The 12803-nt window shown below is 39.0% G+C and overlaps 2 protein-coding genes across 4 annotated transcripts in view; one reads left to right on the top strand and one right to left on the bottom strand.

Annotated features, from left to right (window-relative positions):
* SLF1 (SMC5-SMC6 complex localization factor 1) overlaps window positions 1-4770 on the bottom strand; it is a 60336-nt gene extending 55566 nt beyond the window's left edge. Inside the window, exon 1 of the mRNA XM_068533837.1 lies at window positions 4662-4770. The gene's annotated coding sequence lies outside the window, so the exon portion shown is untranslated. The remainder of the gene's footprint in view (window positions 1-4661) is intronic.
* Window positions 4771-4843: 73 nt separating this feature from the next.
* Window positions 4844-12803, top strand: part of KIAA0825 (KIAA0825 ortholog) — a 408207-nt gene continuing 400247 nt past the window's right edge. For 2 of the 3 annotated variants that reach the window (XM_068535640.1, XM_068535642.1), the window contains exon 1: window positions 4844-4930. The gene's annotated coding sequence lies outside the window, so the exon portion shown is untranslated. The remainder of the gene's footprint in view (window positions 4931-12803) is intronic. The other variant, XM_068535641.1, reaches the window with a different exon arrangement.

The following is a 12803-nucleotide window of genomic DNA, read 5'->3' as shown; positions in this document are numbered from 1 at the left end:
GGCTCTTCCTATGACCCTGCAGGAGTAAGAAAACAAGAAACAATAGCCTGATATGCCAGTGAACCCAAAGAAAGTACTATACAAAATTGGTGCAATACCTATCCATGACTCAGACAACTCAAAGTCAAGTTTTGGGCTGGTAATAGGTTCTGGGAAGATGAAAAGCTAACTGCTAGAAGTCTTGCAGCTCAAGAAATAAAGTAAATAAACTGCAATATAATTGTATGAGTAGTATTTCTAGAAATTAGATATTTTTCTAGAAAATATAGGGGGTGATCCTTGAAGTATTCACACAGAAGATACTATCCTAACACAACTGGAAAAGAAAACAAACAAAAAAAAAGCATTTATTTTTAACAGATATATTATCTTTACTGTCAAAGTTAAAAAATACACGAGATTCTTAGTTACAAGGAAATGCTCTCAGTAATTTTTTAAAATTTTGTAGTACATTAAAAAACAATCTACTTACCTTGATCATAAAATACACACAACTAAGAAGATAATGATTGTGAACAGAGCTGGCATTTATGTAGAACAAGCAACTGTCTCTGTGGTGTGGACTTTCCCAAAATATCTCCCACATGGGCCTATCCCTGATGCCTGAGATTCCTCTGCAGTTGGTGCCAGTTAGAAATGCAAATAAACCTATAGCAGTCATCATCATAATTAAGAACATCTTATTATATACTAGCTTTTAGGTCTATGAATTCTTTACAATATCATACGTAGCTAGAACACCTTTCAGGAATACAACACATAGCTAAAATATGTTAAGAGAACTCAGAGAAATAGAGGCAGTAATAGAGATATGAATAGAAAGGTCTGGTATGGAAAAGAAGATGAAAGAGCAGGGTGTAACAGTTGGGTGAAAGGGAAAAGGTGCTGCAAAAAAGAGGTGCGAGATGCTTATAGAGGTCCGGGAGAGAAAAAAAAGGATAAACCTCTCCTACTTTGCATTATAATTTCTTTTATGACCAGACACAGGTTATTATAGAACTTTGAGAATATAATGCATCTTATAAATTGTATGCTGCTAACTAAGATAAATAAGAGATTTATTAAAAAAAGTTTTATTTATATATTTGCATTTAAGAACTAAAAATTTCCCCCAAAATAACTTTTACCAATTTGTGCTTTAATTTTAATTAACACATGATAGAAAATTTGAAAAATACTACAAAGTATATAGAAAGATTAAAATCGCCAATTCCTTTACTCTGTAATACCATTGTCAACATTTGGGAATGGGGGAGGGGTCTGTCTTGAAGGTTTTATGTTTGTGTGTGAAAAAATATTAAAAAACAAAATTTAGATTATATAGTTCTGTATCTTAATTTTTACGTAAAATCACATCATGGTCTTTTTCCACACTACCGAGTATCTCATGGTTTTAAGGCAACAGGTTGAAAACTAGTGGTTTCTTAATGTTTGTTATTCTAGTGAACTATTCTGATTTTAAACCTACTTCTACTTTGATTTTAAACCTACTAAGGAAAATCATTAAAACTTCCCGCTTCTGGAAAGGACATACCAATCCTTAAATTCAATCAATATTGCTGCTTTGAACTTAAGAGTTTAAAAGATTTTCATGATTTCTCTTATCTAAAGCATTTAACTGGGAAGTAAATAATGCTAAAACTGATAAAAGTCAGTTAAAGTGTTGGCTCTCTGTTTAACCAATACTACAAAAGGAACACACAAATCACCCTACTCATACCCCGTGAGTAAAATCCTGTTTGGCTCTGAATGCTATAACATCAAGTGGAGTTTAGGAGTTCTGCACCCTCTTGGCCTAGGAGCCAAATTAGGCTTTGGCTTAATATAATTCAGCTGGGCTTTGGAAATTTTTTTTTTTTTTTAAAAGACATAGTATCTGTTTCCTGTCCCATCCTTCAAAGATCAGACATGTGTATGCATGTGTTTTTGTGTGTATATATATATAAATTATTTGACTAAGGTCACCAATGGTGAGACTTCAGGGATTTCTTACTTCGATGGCATTATTTGGGAAAGCAGCAGTCATAATTAGTCTCTTTGATGACTGACTTAGCAGTAGAGGGAGGAAGTGGAGAAGTAGCACCAAAATGAGTGTGGTGGGGAAGAAATGAAAGGCTAAGAGGACTTAGGGAGAGGTCCAATCTATCTGGTACTGTACAAGGCACAGGCTGCACTGGAGATGCTAGTTTTAGGGATAAAGGGGCCTTAAGAGAAGCAAGATGAATGAGAGAGATGTTCAGGGATAAAAAAAAAAGGAAGGACAGAACATGTTGGTTAGCCATGGGGGATGAAAGTCAAACCTGCTTTAGTATCCTAGGAACTTTGTACTACTTAGTAGCAGCATAAGGTCTAAGATTGACCAAGCAGGATTTTGTGGCCTATATACTTCGTATATGCTCATTTCCTTCTTGAAAATGTAAGTGCTATTTGCCGTTCTTATACAGATGAGAACAATGGGGAATCTGAGAGATGAAGAAACTAGCTCAAGGGTACAAAGTTAGTAAATGGTGAAACCAAGATTCAAAATCTAAGTCTGTTTCTGCAAAAACTGCATGTCCTTTCTACAATACACTTTGACTTTAATTTCAGAATTTAGTTTAATATTTTTAACCAAATTTTAATTTTACAAAGCAATCTACTTTCAAATAATAAAAGAGAAACATACATCACATGAAAAGGAATCTACTGTGAGGGTGGAGTGACATTTTAGATAGCAATATCACTGAAAATATTTAAGCATAATTACAAATTAATTTCAGAAAAATATCAATGTCTAAAATTTCAAAGCATTTCTAGGAACAATCTAACGAGGGCCGTTTTTTCTTATGAAAAAGTTTATTATTTTCCTCTCAAAGTGGATTTGGTATTAATGACTCAGACTAATTCATATGGGCTTTTCCTCTTCTCCATCAATAATAACAAAACAGTTTTTTATTTCAAAGTAATTCTGATATCAAGAAAGTAAGAACTATGTGAATTTAAATGTTTCAGGGATATTTTACTTTTAAGCAGTAAGATGTCTTTAGAAAAGTAAGAAATAGAATATTACTTTTAATTGACTCTCCTTAAATATGCTAATAGGAAATAGGTGAAATAAAATGTACTATGTACTATTTTAGTTATTATTTTTGAGAAAGAGGGTGCTTCACTTTGTTTTTTCAGAGCCTATATGGAACTATTGATTTTATTTTTTAAATGTTTTGCTTATACAGTGAAAAGATTATCTTAGAGGGAAATACTGTCTAGATAATAAAGTTATACTATTGGTTTTCTTAAAGACAATGTTTTTGGACATTAGTGTAAATTGTGGATTCCTATTATGAAATCTTAAGCGTTTTAAATTTTATGAAAAACCCACCTTTGACCACTTTTTCAAAGACTGTTTAACATGATTTATGCTTTCTGCTTTAGGCAAGCAAGAAAATATTAAATCATATAATCGAACATAAGTCAATAAGGCAAAAGAACATCTGTATTTAGAAAACAGATCTAATAGGAGCACATTTGCATTACTGAAGCCTAATTGTCTTCACAATAAAAATTCATACATTCAAGTATTTAAACATCCTAGTCCATTTAACTTAACATTCTGAGTTAACTTAGACATAATCAAATTAACTCCCTTATAAAAATCCACCTGAACACCAATACTTGTTAGTCAAACTTGCCTAAAATGGGAACATCTTGCACATCAATAGGTACTTCTAGGAAATGAGGCATAAGGTAATAACACAAACTCAAAAGTTTACAAGGCGCAGAATCTGTCACACGTACACTGGAAATTCGGTTTAAACGTTCATTCCTAATGCCTCAACGGAAATTTTTTTTTTGGTACAGGATATTCATCAGTCAAAAATAGCTTGACGCTTCCAAAATCAAGCTCCGTCCAAGTTCTGGGTCAAATCCTGATATGGAGTACTCAAAGAAGATCACGTTTTTGTCAATATTTAATCAGAGGCTTTAGGAGTGGAAGAAATCTCAGGATAACCACTTTGCCTTGTTCCCTGCCTCCCAACAGCTGATATCATAATCCCCAGGAACACAGCACCCCTCCCCACTCCCGCTCCCTTTAGGGAAACGTGTGTGTGTGCGTGTTTCAAGGCCTACAGTAGCTGCAGATATGTTCATTACCATTCGGATATGTTTAAAACTCTACTAGGGAGAAAAGAATGATAGCATTTTCCTCTTCACAGGAAGGTGGGCCTGGGGGATCCCCACCACCTGCACTGACGCTAAATTATGGAAAGCAGCCAAGAATCTGGGACTCAGGGAGAGGCGTCCCAGTCGGTTCTATGGAAACGAGAGACGCGAGTGGCCTAGCGCCTTCCTGGCAGGAGACCGAGCTGCGGAACTGCGGAGCTGCGCAAACAGGAGGCGAAGGAAGCGGCTCAGCCCTGCACTGCAGAGGCGCTCGGGGCCGTCCCCGCCGCGGCGCGGGCGGAGCGCGGCGTGGTCTGCGGCTGCAGCCCATCGACGCGGGCGCCGAGCGCGGCGAGTCGGGCGAGCGCGAACCAACGGCGGCTGCGGAAAGCGTCAGAGGCAAGCACCGCCACCACTCAACCCGGCCCCTTCCCAGCCTCATAGCCGGGAGCTGCAGAAATTTCGGGGGCACGGAGGACACAGTCAGGGTACACTGTCTCTTCCGAGCTGAGGCCCTTTACCTTCCCGGTCGGAGTTTCTGGGCTGCTTCCTTCGTGCGGCGGCGTTGACAGGCAGGAAGACTGCCGCAGCACTTGCTGCTTCACTAATCCGGGCTCTGGGAAATAATTTCCCGCCGCGCGCTCCACGGCCCCGGAAGTTATTGTGCCATTTCCGGGTGGTTGTCAGTGACGCTTTCCAGCCGTCGTCAGGGTCGTCTGAGCGGGTTCAGGGCTTCCTTCTGGCTGGCGGGCTAGGCTCCTGCTACTTCTGCGCCGAAGGTGGGAGACTGGTGAGTGATTTTTCTGGGTTGCCTCCTGGGCCTGGTATTTCCGTCCGCCCGAGGCTCGGTGCAGTATCTTATCTGGACCGAGAAATTAGCGGGAAAGGGTTGAACCAGGAGTCCCCATCCAGCCCCGTGGCGCTTGACCCTGTGTGCTGCTGGACAAGGCCTTGAGATTCCGACTTACGGTCTTCTCCACTCGCAGTATCTATCTCCAACTTGGAACTCTACCCCGGGTCCCCAAGTGCCCCTGCGCAAGGCCGAAGACACCTCTACCGCGACTCGGTTTAGTACAGTCTCTCTACCAATGATCAAGGAGTGTCCACACTCTCCCTTTGGCAGGGTTTGGTCACCCTCGATTTTCGAGAGCTGCTTTACCATCCTTTTCCTGAGCACTGTTTACATTATCCTGGGGTGCAATGCCTGGGAGACAGGCAGTCGGCTGGAGTGCACACCTTTTATATTTTGGAAGTGGGATGAGGGGGTCGTTCCTGATTTAGAACTCAACGATACCGCCGCCGTTTGAATTGGGTGAGAATGGTCTTTGTTTTCCTGGCTGCTATGAGCTAGTGAGATAGGAGAGCAAGCTTAAAATTTCACGCATGGGTTTTAGATATACATTTCACCTTTTGGAAAGGAGTGGTCAGGAACAGATGTGCTTTCAGAAAGGAGTGCCTCTGCACTGTTCCAGGCTTCCTCGATAATGAAAGATTCAGGTGAATTTTAGATGGAGGTCTGAGTTAGAATAGCTTTAAAGAGAAATTGCTTACGATGAAGAGGTAATGTGAGGGAAGGTGCTCATTCCGTTGAAGATTTTAAAAATGTGATGTAGAGAAGAGAACCTCTTTTTGGTGAATTCTCTTTCTTGAGTAATGCAGTTTTTCAGGTAAGTTTTCACCCACCACCTTATATTTAAATAATCACCTGTTCCATAAGAGGCAGCTGCTTGATTTTTTTTTTTTCCTTCAAAACAGCCAGTTCCACAAAGAGTTCTAGGGATAACTCTACCATAAAGAAAAATGCAGTATTCAATTCAAGGACCTTAATGCATCAAGCAAATGCCTTGTTACCTTTTGAGAGTAACAAACACACTAATCTTGTTGATTAACAATTCAAACTTTTATAATCTCATTTGGTCCCAATTTTGCTATTCTTATTAAATCTTGTAGTTTTTCCTTATTTCCCCAGTTGCAAGGATTATAAATATTGATAATTTAAGGGAGGTTGTTTCTATACAGCAACTAGTTTTTAGATAAGCAGTGTTTTGTTTTTAAATCAATGCTCTTGACTTGTGATCTCTTTTTAAATTAATATAGCCAACCCACTAATACTAACCACAAATAGCTACTGTCTGCCAGCTATTTATTATCTTATTTAAACTTACTATAGTTCTACAAGAAAAATCGTATTATCCCTATTCTGCAAACATTTTATACCGAGACTCAGAGATGTTCTTACACATTACACAATTAAATGGTAATTGAGATTTGAACCCAGTCTACCTGACTCCAAACTTGGGCTCTTTTTACTGTGCTCTGTACTTCCTTTCATAAATAACAAAATCATCTTTTCACTCTCAGGTAAAATTGGATAGTATATCACATTCCAAAGTCAAATGGATAGCAAAACTTGAGTATAAAGAGATTTAAGGAATTTGTTAAGGAATTAATTCCTTAATGTGTTAAGGATTAAGGAATGTGTTAGGGATTTAAGGAATCACCATAAGGTAATTTTGACGTATGAATAATCCAAATTCTTTTCTGTATTGATCCTTAGCCAGTTTTATCATCCTAACTCAAACAAATACAAGCAATCTAGAGACCATCAGTATATTAGTGACTCCAAAACCAGAGTATCAGCTATCTCTTTAGGCAGCTTCTATTTGTGTGTATGTAGAAAGAGAGAAAATGAGTGAATGAGCACAGATTCATAAAATTGAACTTTGTGTTGCCCTGTAAGGAATTACTATGTACTGGCTGTTAGCAAAACTGTTCTATTCCACTCTTGTAACCCTCAGACAGATGGTGATTAACATATTTCAGGAGAGTATGCTTAACTAAACCTACCCCTTGCAATATTCTATTTTATGTAAAGAAATAGAAATAGCTTAATTATCAAGGAATTTACTAAAATCTAGTTGAAATGATACTAGAAATGGCATAGAACTTAATTCTAAAGAATATCTTGTTTTACAAAAAGGCACAAGTATATATGTACAGCTCATTTCAAATACTAATATCCATTACATTGTATTGACTTCTGTGAAAGATATTTGGTTTGCATGTCCCACAGGTAGATCTCAGTGATATTTTTGTTTTCAATCAAACTTCAGTGCTTATGAAGGTTGAGATTATATCTGTTTTGTTGATCTCATACTCAGCATCTAGCACTGTGCCTGGCATGTGGTAGGGGCTCAATAGATATTTATTGAATGAACAATTCCTTTTAAAAGTGTTATTTATCCACAGAGAAGTATTTGTACATGTGTTTTTTTTTTTTAAAAGGGACTTACCACATAAATGCACACTTCTTTATCTTTACTCACTTTGACCCTGAAATGTATTGTCCACTCCACAACTCATCCATAAAAGGCAATGTGGTATCCTGCAAAGAAGAGCAGGCAGTGAGACAGGAGATAAGAGAATACCTAGTATTTGTTATTGCTTACTCTCTGCTGTGCAGTGTTACGTTTAATCCTCACAGCACTATGGGGTAAGTATTATCATCCTTCTTTTAGGGATGAGAAGACAAAAGATAAGCTTTGTAAAGTTTCCGAGGCTACACGCAGTCACTAAGTACCAGAGCTGTGATTTGAACCAATGCTGACTCCAAAGGCCATAGTGTTAACCACTTTGCTATACTGCCTCCAACTGGATTTTAATCCTCGCTCCTCTAATGACTGGGTATATACACAGGGAAATTTATTTCTCTGAGGATCATATTTCTTATCTGTAACATAAGGGTTGGATTAAATGATCTATAAAGTCCCTTCTGGCTCAAAAATCCTGACTTTAGTTGGGTCCCAAGTATTATCTGAATGAAGCAGTTCTAATGTGCTAGAAAATCTTTATGAGTGGAGCTTTGCATGTATTTATTGGTGTCTTCCACATTGGTAGATGTACAATTATGTTTTTGTAATGCAAAGAATAAGACCAGAGTTAAAAAATCTTAGCCATGTTTTTGCCAGTTTTTGACCCTGGTAAATCTCTGATTCTTTGTGAGCTTATGTTTTCATATGTAAAATGGATACAGAAGAGTGCTGTGAGGGTTAAGTGAGATAGCTTCAAACATCCTGACTGACACATAGTTGGCATTAAATAAATAATGACTCTTCCCCCGCCCCCCCCCTCACCGCCCCCCCCCCACCGCCCATCTTTTGAGGATAAAAGAAGATTGGTGAATGTAAAAATATTTTATAGGTTAGCCAAAGATAAAGAATCATCACTTATAATCTACTAAGAAAGATCAAGTTATATACACAAATAGTTATTGTATGACCGACAATTGACGTAGAATCATTGAACAACAAAACGATGGGAACACAGAGAAAAGAAATTTTGCTTCCAGTAGGACAGATGAGGCAAGATTTTATAAAGAAGGTAATGCTAAGTTTGGGCCTTAAAGGATGGTGAGGATTTTGGTAGGGGGGGAAGAGGGAAGAATGTTCCATTGGAGGATGCAAAGGTATCGGAAAAGATTAGTGAATACATATTAGATATGTGGGATGGGTGAAGGCTAATGATAAAAGGTAAAAACGCTGAGTTCAGGGCAAGCTATGGGTAACTGGTCATCTTAAAGATGTTAGGCCTTCCACAACGAGCCATGATTTTTCTGTATAACCAGGATCGGGTGGAGGATGGGGTAGGCATTTGATTACTTTGTTATGGAAATAATACCCATTTATTACAGAAATAATACCCATTTATTACAAAAAGAAGAAAAATGAAAAATTGCACCTAATCCCACTCCAGACCCAGCCAAGCACCTACTCACTGAACCCCAACCCCAGGGCAGTCCCCTCCTGGCTTGGGAGTACCCCTCTCCATCCTAGTGAACAGTGAGCTGCGACTCGCCCCTCAGGCTGGCCCAGAGGTAGGAGGGGGCTCTGAGGGGTCACGTGGCCCAGTTTCTGGGCCTCCACCTTAAGAGGACTCACATGGGGACGGGTCCACAGGCACACGGTCCTGTCTACAAGCGCACTGCTCCAACGGGGTGGCTACTGGGCACTGGCGCCCAGCTGTGATGGCAGCAGGCTTCTGGGAGTAGGGTGCGGGTGCTGTCTAGGGCTATGAGGTCTTCCCACCCCTCCTTCCTGTATCTTCCCTGGCTCCTGCCCCTTCCTGATGTCTGTGACGCTGGGCAACCACCTACCCATCTTTGAGCCTGTTTCCCCATCTGAAGTCACAGGGTAGACTGGGGCTAGGGGACCCGTGGCTTTCCTCTCCCAGGAGTGGTGCCAGGACCACCCCTTTACCCCAGTCCCACCCAGGGTGTGGTCATATCTGGATCTGCCTAGATTTCCTGACCTGCCTGTGCCTGGGTCCCCTGAGATCACTCCCTTCTGCTCCATGTCCTCCCACAATGCCTTCTCTACAGAAAAACAAAGCAAACAAGCAAACCAACCATCTCCCTGCCAGGGCTTGAATGCTGCTGAGTTGCTGCCCGGCTGCTCAACATCCGGCTCTGCCCACTACTGCTAGGCTGCGTCATTTTAAAGGCTGGTAAAACACCAGGGTTTGGTCATTAGAAGTGATGAGTCTGCAGACTGCTGACTCACCTCATCAGGTGACTCTGGTGAAGGGAAGTTTTTGAAATGTGAACTCAAAGGCTGCAGTTGAGTCAGGAAGCAAAAGCAAAAATCAGCATAATTACCTTAAATTATATTGAAAAGTCTCAGAAAGTGGGCAGAGAATACTGCCTTCCAGCCTCAACTGCTGATTTGTTATTGGAGGCAGGTTTTTGAAACAGTGCTCCAGCTATTTCCCTGTAAATTTTGGTTAAAATACAAATAGGCGGCAGCTCAAGAAATACCCTAAATTGCTAGTATTTTATCTATAACGTATCATACACACACACACACACACACACATCCATAAAGAGAGAGAATGAACATATTATTTAAACATAATGTTTAAATCACTTGGGGGATTCTTTGCTGAATAAAGTTCTTAGGACAAATTATCTAAAACTAAAAAGTAAAAAGGGACACAATTGTCATTTGATTAATTAGGCAAATCAATATAATGTTAAACAGCTGAATTCAGAGACGACCTGAGTGAGCTCAAACTCATGAACTTATATAATATGATCTTGAGGAAGTTACTTAAATTCTTTGAGCCCCAATTTCATCTGTAAAATGATAATATTAACTTCATGGATTTATTAGGATTAAATGTTATAATGTCTGAAAGCGCACAGAGGCATCAGAAAAATTTTATTAGGGATCTCTCTAGTTTTTGTTGTTATTTAATAAAATTTAATTGTTTAAAAATAAGGTCTGCAGCTCCAACCATGAAATTAAACAGACTTGAGTTCAAATCCCAGCTCTGTCAGTAGTTGCATCATGCTGAGAAAATTACTTTTCTACTCTGTTTCCTTATTTATAAAATGGGAACAGTAATCATGTCTTCACAGGGCTTTTGTGAAGACTAAATGAAATAATGATGCCTAGAGTCTAATATGATGACTAGACATGTACTTTGTTTGCTCAAATTCCCAGAGAAGCACATGCAAAGAAGGGAATAGATGTGCAAGAGATTTATTGGTGATACTCCCTGTGAAGGATAAAGGAGAGGGAGCTAGAGTAGGAGGGAAGTACCTTCAGGCCTCGGTGGAGGTCTGACAACCTGTGCAGGAGAGTGGGAGGGAAGGAAGAAGAGGAGGGTGAGAAGAATCTCAAACCTCTGGAAGAAAGCTTCAACTGGGTCATGGGGAATCCGAGAGCCAAAGTCAGCTGTTAGAGGAATCCCGTATCACCACAGTACCCAGTATATGTTGGTTATTTGCAAAAATAATTAACAGTTGTCACATGCTGTAATTTACAAGTGTGTTTAAATTTCAACTCTTGAATTTTACTGCCTATCCCCACCTCCCCTAAGAAAAGTACAGTCCCTGCTGCCAAACACTGACATTAACATTTGAGGCACATGTTCTTAGACTAACAACTTATTATATTTTACAATACAGCTTTGTTAGCCAGAGAACAGTTGAGGAATCAAAAGATCTGTTCCAAATTACAGTTGAAAAATGTAAACATCACCTAAGCAACTGATTTTTTGACATTAGGTGATTAAACACAAACTGTCTAAATTTCTAATTTCAGATAGCCAATAAATGTAACAATCTTAAACAGTGAGTAATGTTAATATCCATAGTGTGACTATTAACCTAAACTTGAATATTCATTTCCTTTCTTACTAAAGGGAAGCAAAATATATGACCCCAAAATATGCCACTTTGGCATGTGGAGTGTTTTGAGCCAAAGGCAATCAAGATCCAGCAGACTCAAGAGAAACTTTTACCTCTCCCTTAACTACCTAAAAATTTAAATACTGGGCCTGTACCAGGAAGGGAGCTATTACCAGAGAGAACTTTTACCTGAATGACTTATATGTATGGCAGGGCAAATGACTAAGTACCAAACTTCTGCTCTTCTTAGTGTCCTATGAATTACCCTCCTCTCCTTTGAAGTTCCAGGCCCTTATCCCATTCCTTGGCTCAGGATGGCATATAAACCTCAACTGCCCACCTCGCCCTTGGGTCTCAGTCTTATGGAGCTCCCATATGTATGTAGTTAAATTTGTTCCTTCTGCTAATCTGCTTTATGTTAATTTAATTAATAGATCTGCCAAAAGAACCCAGGAAGGTAAAGGAAAATTTTTACTCCCCTATATTACCAAAGATATCTCTATGGTCAAACAGATCAAGGTATTATATTTTTGTCTGTCTCTACCCATCTACCCCCTCCCTCTTTTGTTGTTTTTAATGAGGAATTGTAGCCATCAGTCAGTTCAATACTCTGCAAATGGCAGGTCATGACCCATCAATTGGTGAATACTAGTCTGCACTTTGTTTCAGTTATGTTTGGTTTTAGGATTTGGGTATTAAATGTGTTTGTTACTGTGAATCAAAGGATTTAAATTTTAAAGCAAGGGATTTAGACTAACTTCCTTATCTTACAGGAGGAAATGAGGACTAAAGAGGTGATTCAATTTGCCCAGATAACTCAGGAAACATGTGACTTGAACCAGAAGCTAGGTCTTAAGAATCGAAATTTAGGGTTCTTTGTATCATGCTTCCAGGAAAAGGCTTCTTGTTTACAGTACTTAGGGCACATAATTACTCTGTTTTCCAGTGGGTTAATAGGATAGTCCTTTTCTGTCACTTTCATTATTTCTTTGCTAAGATTTATTGAGAAGAGCTTTTCCCTGACTGTGGCCATTGAGTGTCAGGAAGGGTGTATAGCTGCAGTTATTTTTTAGCCGTCAGCAGCCGTACCACATCACCGGAATTTACTGTTTATTTTCCCTATGAGAAACAGCTAATTTAACAGTTTAAATCTGGAGTTTACCTAATTTAAACTGAGGAGTGATGGGAGTTCTTTCTGAGGGGCATTATACTGGTAAAATCTTAATTTTTACTAATACCAGTGAATATTTTTCTGTACTTCATTGTCATGACATTGTTTATCCATTTTCCTTGCTTTTTAGAGTTTAGCTCACCAAATATTTTCATTTTCAAAATGTAAGTTTTGTGTATAATCATGTGATAATTTATTCCTTTATGATTTAAAAAAATATATATCATTCTTTACTTTTCTAGCAAATATTCATACTGAAGGGGAGCAGAATAGGCTGACCCAAAATCTGCCATTGTGGCATGT

The sequence above is a fragment of the Eschrichtius robustus genome, chromosome 2 (genome assembly GCF_028021215.1).
Source record: "Eschrichtius robustus isolate mEscRob2 chromosome 2, mEscRob2.pri, whole genome shotgun sequence".
In the NCBI taxonomy this organism is placed as follows: Eukaryota; Metazoa; Chordata; class Mammalia; order Artiodactyla; family Eschrichtiidae; genus Eschrichtius; species Eschrichtius robustus.
This window is presented reverse-complemented; position numbering and strand designations above follow the sequence as displayed.